Source organism: Pinus tabuliformis, chromosome 1_2 (genome assembly GCF_031772625.1).
Source record: "Pinus tabuliformis cultivar Carrire ecotype Pingquan chromosome 1_2, CPIR1, whole genome shotgun sequence".
NCBI classification, from domain to species: domain Eukaryota; kingdom Viridiplantae; phylum Streptophyta; class Pinopsida; order Pinales; family Pinaceae; genus Pinus; species Pinus tabuliformis.
The window spans coordinates 469,636,066-469,644,879 of NC_142298.1; positions in this window are offsets into that span (position 1 = coordinate 469,636,066).

The window sequence follows — 8,814 nt, forward strand, 5'->3', positions numbered from 1 at the left end:
TATCGAAGAAACATGTTTACAATCCTCCCTCTGGCTTGCTGAGCACGCATGGACTTTCAAAGACATGACCTTGCAGAGATAAATGACCAAAACCCTAGACCTAGGACTTTGACCTCAAGACAAAACAAGACAAGCTTGAAAGAGCTTAATGACTGATATGACTGATCCAGCAAAGCCAAGAGGGGTATAAATACACTAGCTCCTCCATCAGGGTTATGGCATGCCTAACGGGATGCAAAACTTGACACTGACGAGACACCTACCTATGCAAATGCAAAGAGTTTTGATCGCTGATGGAGGGCTTCAAGACCGACACTAACAGAGGTGACACATATGTTATAGAAATTCCCATTGTAGATCAATAGATTATGCAATATACTAAAACACAATACAAGATCCACTTCTACAACACTTTGCGGAAGCTTAATCGAATTGAGCAAGATCAAGAGAACACATATAATTGAGAATGAGAAATCAATCACACATAGCACAAAAGAAATAACCTGGGGAAAGCCTCAACATAAAACCCCAATCTATTATTATTATACAAGTGGAAATATTGTTCAAGTTACAAAAAGAATTAGCTCTTAAGCTATCCTTCTCTCTCTGCAATCAAACAATACAGCTCACAGACTGAATAGACATAGTATGTGTCCTCCTCAATCCCTCCAAGGCTCCTATTTCCTTGCATAGTTTTTCTTAGGGTCCAATGATGTCACATGTGTGAACTGGCCTCATCACACTCATTAAACCTCAAGAAGTAACTGCACAATCCTCAAGGAAAGAATTTCTTCCGCATGCAAGGAATATTCACAATGGAATATTCTAGCAACTGATAATACACTGCCCCTCCATCTGATCTCAATTGGGTCTCTGTCTGAAATGACATGCATGAGTTATTTATGAGAGAATATTCAGTTATTTGAAGTGCAGTAGTTACATGCATGCAAGCATTAACTAACTGAACTTACATTAATTCAACAAACTATTTGAATTAATCTAACTGGACTTGACTCAGTTAACTAAGCCAACTAATTACAACTCATCCTTATCTCTTTAATTGATGGATAAATTCCTCAATTAATGGAGAAACTATTGCATGTCCCCACATAGACTTCATGTTTGATTTTCCTTAACTAATTAACTCAAGATGAATTAATTAGTTATTTTACAAACAACTGCTAAGATCAAATTCGAATTTTACTTCACTGTTTTAGTTTACGGACTGACTAAAATAGGAAGGTATCCCGAAATGATATTTATAGAATGTTATTTTTAGCACTTCCATTTTTCCATCCATTGTTGTAAGATCAACAATGGCTGAACTGCTATTTATAGCGGTGCTATTTTTAGCAGTTCTATTTTTAGCATTTCTTGTTGCTATTTTCAACACTCCCTCTCAATAAGAAAGGGATTATCAGTAACCCCAATCCTGTCTTTGTGGAAATCGAACTTGCTTTTTACAATGCCTTAGTCAAAATATCTACATCCTGTTCCTCAGTCGAAACATACATCAACAACATGATCCTCTTAACCACACAACCTCGAAGATGGTGATACCAGATATCAATGTGCTTGGACCTGTCATGAAAAACTGGATTCTCAGATAGTTTGATACAACTCTGGTTATCACAGTAGATCACTGTAGGATCCATCCTCTGACCAAACAATCTCACTAGAACCTTCCACATCCAAATGGCCTCACATGCAGCCTCACTAGCAGCCATCTATTCAGCCTTTGCTGAGCTAAGTGCAACTGATCTATGTTTCTTGTTGTACTAAGAAACTGCATCTCAACCAAGGTTGAAGATTCCTCCAGAAGTGCTCTTCCGGTCTAATGGACTCCCTGCCCAATCTGCATCTATGAAGCCCTGAAGCTTCACTCCCTCTATCCGTCTGTACCACAATCGAAACTGAGATGTGCCTCAGAGGTATCTCAACACATGCTTCACTGCCTTCCAAAACAGCTTGGTAGGTTGAACCATAGCTTGACTAAGTTGGTTCACCGCAAAGCATAAGTCAGGTCATGTGTTCACCAAATACATAAGTGAACCCACCAACTACCGAGAAACAGTAGCAGCTACTACCACACCTGAATATCATCCTCCTTCCTCCAGTTCCCAGCTAGAGGAGTCTGCATGGGCTTGCACTTCTCCATGTGAAAGCACTTGAGTATCTCATTTGCATACTTTCCTTGAGACACAAATACTTCACCATCTTTCTGCCACACCTCCATGCCTAGAAAGTAATGCATAAGGCCCATGTCCTTCATCTCAAACTCTCTTGCAAGGTCCTCCTTGCAAGACTGTATCAATTGATCATCACCTGTCAAAATCAGATCATCGACATAAATAACAATGATCAATGGTTTACCTTCTACCATGATGTGGTAAAGGTTCACATCTGCTTCACTCTTGGTGAAGCCCAACACGGTGAAATAGTTGTCGATCCTGGTGTACCAAGCACGGGGTGCTTGCTTCAGCCCATACAAAGCCCTCTTGAGTCTGCACACATGTGACTCACGATCGAAGGTCTCAAAACCCTCTGGCTACTCAATGTACACCTCCTCCTCAATCCTCCCCATTTGAGCTGATAGTGCCAATATTGATCTAATCGATGTGTACCTTGCTACGGGAGAAAAAGTCTCATCGTAGTCGATCCCCTCGGCCTGTGAGAAACCCTGAGCAACAAACCTTGCCTTATGTTTCTCAACACTGCCATTAACTGCCTGCTTTACCTTGTAAAGCCATCTGGAACTCACCACTCACTTGCCTTGAGGCCTTGGGACAACATCCCACACACTGTTTCGAATGATAGAGTCGTACTCCTCTACCATTGCATCAACCCAGACTGGTTGTTGCACTGCCTCCTCGAATGAAGAAGGTTCGCTATCTATACACTCCCCAACCAGGGCCATGTACCCAGTGTACCGCTTTGGTGACCTCCTCTGTCTGCACTGAGAAGATGGTTGTCCCACATTCTCTCGCACATTGATCTGAAAATCACTCTTGAGTAATCTCAGTTAAATAATTATTGAATGAAGGTATTACAAACTTATGTGTTGGTGTGTGTTTATGTCATTTTAGGCAACGGATCAATCAAATTGCAAAATAAATAGACATAGGGAAAATGGAAAACAGTAAGAGAAACACACTAAGCAAATACAAGAACACAACAAATTAATAAGGAGTTCACCCTATTCTCCAGGTCTACATCTCCGGTCCAGCTTTCAGTGGTGGCCTTCTTTTATTGTGTCTTTAAAGCAAATATTATAATGAGGAGCTCAATTTGAGTCTCCTGAAACAAATAACTCTTGGTAGGGTGGTTCTTGTATTCCCCAAGCCACTAGAGTGCACAGACTCTTTTCCTTTCCAAGTCTTGACCTCTCTGGTCTTTAATGGGAGGAACCCAATGTGGTACTCAATTCCTGACAGATCCTCATAGGGATTTCTTGAACCTCTTAAGCTTTCTGTCTCTCGATGCTGCCTTAGGTCAGATCGGATCTCTATTTTTTGCTTCTTGCTTCACTGTCTCTCCTTCGCTCTCGCTCTCTCTGTCTTCATGTTCTGTTCTCTGTCTGTTCATGGCTTAAAGCCAATCTATCCTTGATCGTTCACTTCCTCTTCCGCCCCTTCGGATCGCCTGCTGCTATTCACTTGGAGTTCCCTGCCTCTACGTCATAGCCGACAACTCACAGGGAAGTGACCACTTGTCCTCTCACGAACTGCACCAGCTCTTCCTCAATGGTTCGGTATTTCAGTTACATTGTGGAATGACTCATCTGCCAATTCAGTGGTCAAATCGGACTTCAAACTTTTATGTGTTGTGGCTTAATTCCCCTGTCAAATCTGGTTTCTCCATCGGGCGCAATCTCCACCATCAGATCTAGAGCCCCCAGATAATACGGTGTTCGCTCATTTCACATGGTTGACTTGCTCGACCGTTAGCACGCGATGAGAGGCGGTTTTCTCTCTCATCCGCTGGACACGCGTCATGCGCTGAATGAAATCACTCGTTTTCTGCCAAATCTGCTTACCACCCAAGGATGCCCCCGATATACCGTCAGTGTTGGAGTGTGGGACCTACCTTTTGCCTTAGCGCTTTCCCTACGGTTTCCTGGCTTCCCATGCAACCGAGCACTCAGTGCCTTTCCTTCTCAAGGGGTTTTTCCCAGCGATGCGCTATTAGCGTTGATCGCGCATCAGAAATGGCCTCTGTTTCCTGATTTAGGCTTCCTAACTGCCAGTTTTGCCTCCTGCACAGTCTCCATGGACCTCGATCAGCGCACTTTGACCGAGGTCCTCGTCATTCCTTGTTGGCTGCAAACTGCCACTATCTAGAGGTCTTCGTGATCGCTCTGTGTTCATAGATTCAAAGTCTATCCTGTTTTGATATAGTCATGGCACTTTGATAATCTTCATGGATCCAATATGGATCACGGACTTCCCATTGAAAAAGCTTTTGGACCACCAAAAGTTGGTTTTCAAGTAGCGACTAAGTGAGGGTACAATTGTCTCACTTGTCCAATCTCTATCCACTTTGCACTGCTCGACTTTGAACCCTTGAGCCCAACTCTAAGGTACTCAACATCTCCTTTGCATGTCGTCCTCACCTTCCTGTCCAGAACTATGTCTTCCTGTAATTCATTAATATATTCAGGTAGCGGGTCATCAATAGAAGGCAATTGACTCTGTTCTTCGAGATCCTCAATTAGTGAAGGTTCAAACAATCTCAAGCAATCTGCAATCACGACTGAGTATATGTGCATGTAAGCTGGTAGATCAAGGCGAAAAGCATTCTCACCAATCTTCTCAAGTATCATTAAAGGTCCATACCTGATAGGCTTTAGCTTTTTACCTTCACCTTGCATCCTATCCTTGTTGAAATATAGCTAGACTTGGTCACAAACTTGGAAACTATGCTCCATCCGATTCTTGTCATGCCTTGCCTTGTATTTGGCTTGGCTCTTTTCCAGTTGTTTCTGTACTACCTGGTGGATCTCTTGGATTTGTTTAATGAACCTAGTTGCCCTGTCCACATCACTATGTCCCTCAATTGTGGTGTCTTTACCAAAGACAAAATCCAAAGGATACCTTGGTGTGAAACCGAAACATGTCTCACAAGGAGATCTCTGTGTAGAAGAATGTTTTGCTTTGTTGTAAGCATGCTGCACATAACACAAATGTTCATCCCAAAGCTTAGGATGCTTGCTGCAATATCCTCTGAGTAACTGGATCCCTGTCCTGTTAACTACTTTTGTCTGGCCATTAGTTTGTGGATGAAAAGTTGTGCTTTTCTTCAGTTTGGTGTCCATCAGTTCCCACAGACTTGACCAAAACTTCCCCACAAATCGGGTGTCTCGATCAGATACAATAGAATTGGGTAATCCAAAATGAACCCATACATGTTTAGCTAACAATTTTGCAGTTTGTTCAACTGTAATTTGTTTATTACAAGGTATCAAAATACACATTTTGTTGAACCTATCCACAACAACATACAGCTAATCATGACCTTTCCTAGATTTAGGCAGTCCTCCAACAAAATCCACGGAAACACTTTCCCAAGAGTGAGAAGGAACTGGTAATGGAGTGTACAAGCCTAGTTTTCTATTGTTGGGCTTTCTTTTAGCACACATAGTACACCCTCTTACATATCTAGAAACTTTCTCGTTCATTTTTGGCCAATAACAAAATCTTTGCAGCTGTGCAACTGTTTTACTTGCCCAAAAGTGACCTGATATTAGAGAAGTGTGTGCTTCTCGAATTATATTTACTCTTTCAGTTTGTGGAATGCATAACTTCCCACAATGGTATAAGAGTTGGTCCTTTAAATGATAATCCAATTCTTCTACTCATTTTCCTTGACTTAAAGTTGCATATACATATTTAAAGTCTATATCTTGAGCATATTGTTCAATGTAGCTTTCATGTAGCATAGAATTATGCTTAAGTAAAGTAGATGCATTTATAATCGGTCTAGATATCATGTCTGCAACTTTATTGTGTATGCCCTTTTTATATATGATGACTATATGAAACTGTTGTAGAAAACCCATTCATCTGTAGTGTCTTGATTTCTGCAACTTAGTTTGGGAGTGTAGATATTGAAGTGGTTGATGATCAATATGTATTACTGTCTCTTTTCCCATTAAGTAATGTTTCCACTTTTTCACACTCTGTACTAATGCATACAATTATTTATCATATTTAGGATAGTTAACTACTGCAGAATTAAATGTCTCATAATGATAACATATGGGTTTACCATGTTGTGTCAACACTGCTCCCATGGCATAGTCACTGGCATCTATTTGGATCTCAAATGGTGTTTGAAGATTAGCCAGTGCTAGTACAGGTGCTCTACTAATCTTTTCTTTTAAGATGTCGAAGGCTTTTTGCTGTTTGCCTCCCCACTAAAACACCTTGTTCAATCCTGTTAAAGCATGTAAGGGAGCTGCAATTAAGGAAAAGTTAGAAATTAACTTCCTCCAATATTGTGTTGCTCCTAAGAAGCTTCTAACTTCTGTAACAGATTTGGGTTTAGGCTAGTTTAGAGTGACTGCCACCTTAGAGGGATCTATCTTCAATTCACCACCCCTACTATATGACCCAAATAATTCAGAGATGTTTTGCCAAATTCACATTTTGAGAGTTTATCATATAATTTTTCTCTTTTCAAAACATCTAGTGTCTACTTAACATGCTTTAAGTGTTCTTCCCACGTTTTGCTAAAAAACAGAATGTCATTTAGATACACAATAACAAAATCATCAAGAAAAGGTCTGAGTACACCATTCATTAATCTCATGAAAGTAGCAGGAGCATTAGTTAAGCCAAAAGGCCTAACCAACCACTCATACAATCCCTGCTTTGTTTTGAAAGCAGTCTTCTATGCATCTTGCTCTGCAACTCTGACCTGATGGTATCCACTGTGCAAGTCTAGCTTGGAGAAATAAACAACTTCTTTCAATTGATCTAAAAGATCATCTATGCGAGGAAGGGGATAACGATTTTTTATTGTTAACTTATTCAGTGATCGGTAATCAATGCACATTCTCCATGAGCCATATTTCTTTCTCACCAAAACGATTGGTGACCCACATTGTGATGTGCTAGGTCTGATGAACCCTTTCTTGACCAACTCCTGCACCTGCTTCTTGATTTCAGCATTCTCTAAAATGGACAACCTATACATTCCAATGTTAGGCAATGGGGAATCTTGCTGCAAAATAATATCATGCACTATTTCCTTTTTGGGTGGTAGACCTTTAGGTTCTTGAAACAAGATATCATACTCTAAAACAACCTTTTCTAAATCAGCTTGATGTTTAGCATTACAGCCCTCAAATACATTGGTTTTATCAGGTTTCTTTTCCTTTACAACCATCAATAAGAATTGTTTGCATGAATTTATCATTCATTTCATTTGTCCTGAGTTTATGAGAGTATAATTATTCTTGAGCTTATGAGCTCTTACAAAGTATTCAATTCCATCTTTAACAAGTAGATACTTGTTCTCAGCTCTATAGAAAATAGCTTTTATGTCATACAAGTAAGGGCTTCCTAAAACAATTCCACATATATCCAAAGGAATTATGTCTAACTCAACCTCATCTACAAATGCTGACCCAAAAGAAACTTGAGTTTGCACTGTCTAGTCACTTGTAGTTGTGCTTTATCATTTAACCATCCTAATCGGTATGGTTTCTTGTGAGGTGTAGTTACTAATCCCAACTTCTTTACAATTGCTTCGGAAATTAAATTTACTTGTGAGCCACTATCAAACAAAGTATCAATCTTTTGATGTTTGGAAATAACTTGAATATGGAAAAGCTCACGCCTTTTTCTCTCATTTTCTTCATCAATAGTAGATTGTGCAGAATTACTAGTAGATGCTTCAGAATTCTTACCTCTTATACCTCTGGCTTCAATGGTTGATTCATCTCCTAAGTTTGACCCCAAATCTTTCTGAATAGCTACAACAACCTTCTTCTTCTTGCCCTCGAACTTCTTAGGTCTCAGCTCTGGATGCAGAATCCAACAGTGCTCATCATCATGCCCATCCTTTTTACAGTGAGTGCATGAAGCTTTACTTTTTTGTGCAGTGTTAGCCTTCCTTGCTTTCCATTTATGCTTTCTTTTCTCCTTATTCTTGCTTGCAGTGGGTTTGGATGATCCCCCAACTTCTGGACTTCCATTATTTCCTCTAGCTTCTAGATGAGTAGCTTGTACATATACCTCATCTATACTAGTGGGATTAAACATGAGGATAGTGTGCCTCATGTCACTGTGTAGACCACCAATGTACTTCAACAGAATCTTAGGTGAGCCTAATGAGATTCCTAGAATCAATGGTCTCTTTCTAAATTCTTGAGTGTACACTTGCACACTTTTCCCTTTCAATTGTCGAAGAGTTTGCCAACTCATCATGGCTTGCTTCATGTAGACCAATGGAGAGAATTTCTTTTTGATTGCAGAAACAAATTCACTCTAGATAGAGATAGTCTTACCATGTCTTTTCATGTAAGCTTGGGTCCTGCCTTCCCACCAAACCAAGGCAGTGCCTCCAAGGCATAGGCTTGCTAGCTGAATCTTGCTCTTGTCTGAATCGATATTCTACACTCTGCAATAAACATTGATTTGTCTAATCCAAATGTCCAGCTTTTCTGCATTCAACTCTCCATCATATATAGGTAAATCAAATTTAACATCTAGTTTGATCAAAGATGCTTTCTTTTTGTGTTCAGGGATGTTAGGAGGTGTGAGAAAGCTTTCCTCTTTCCCTTTTCATTTTGAGTGGTCATGGAAGTGA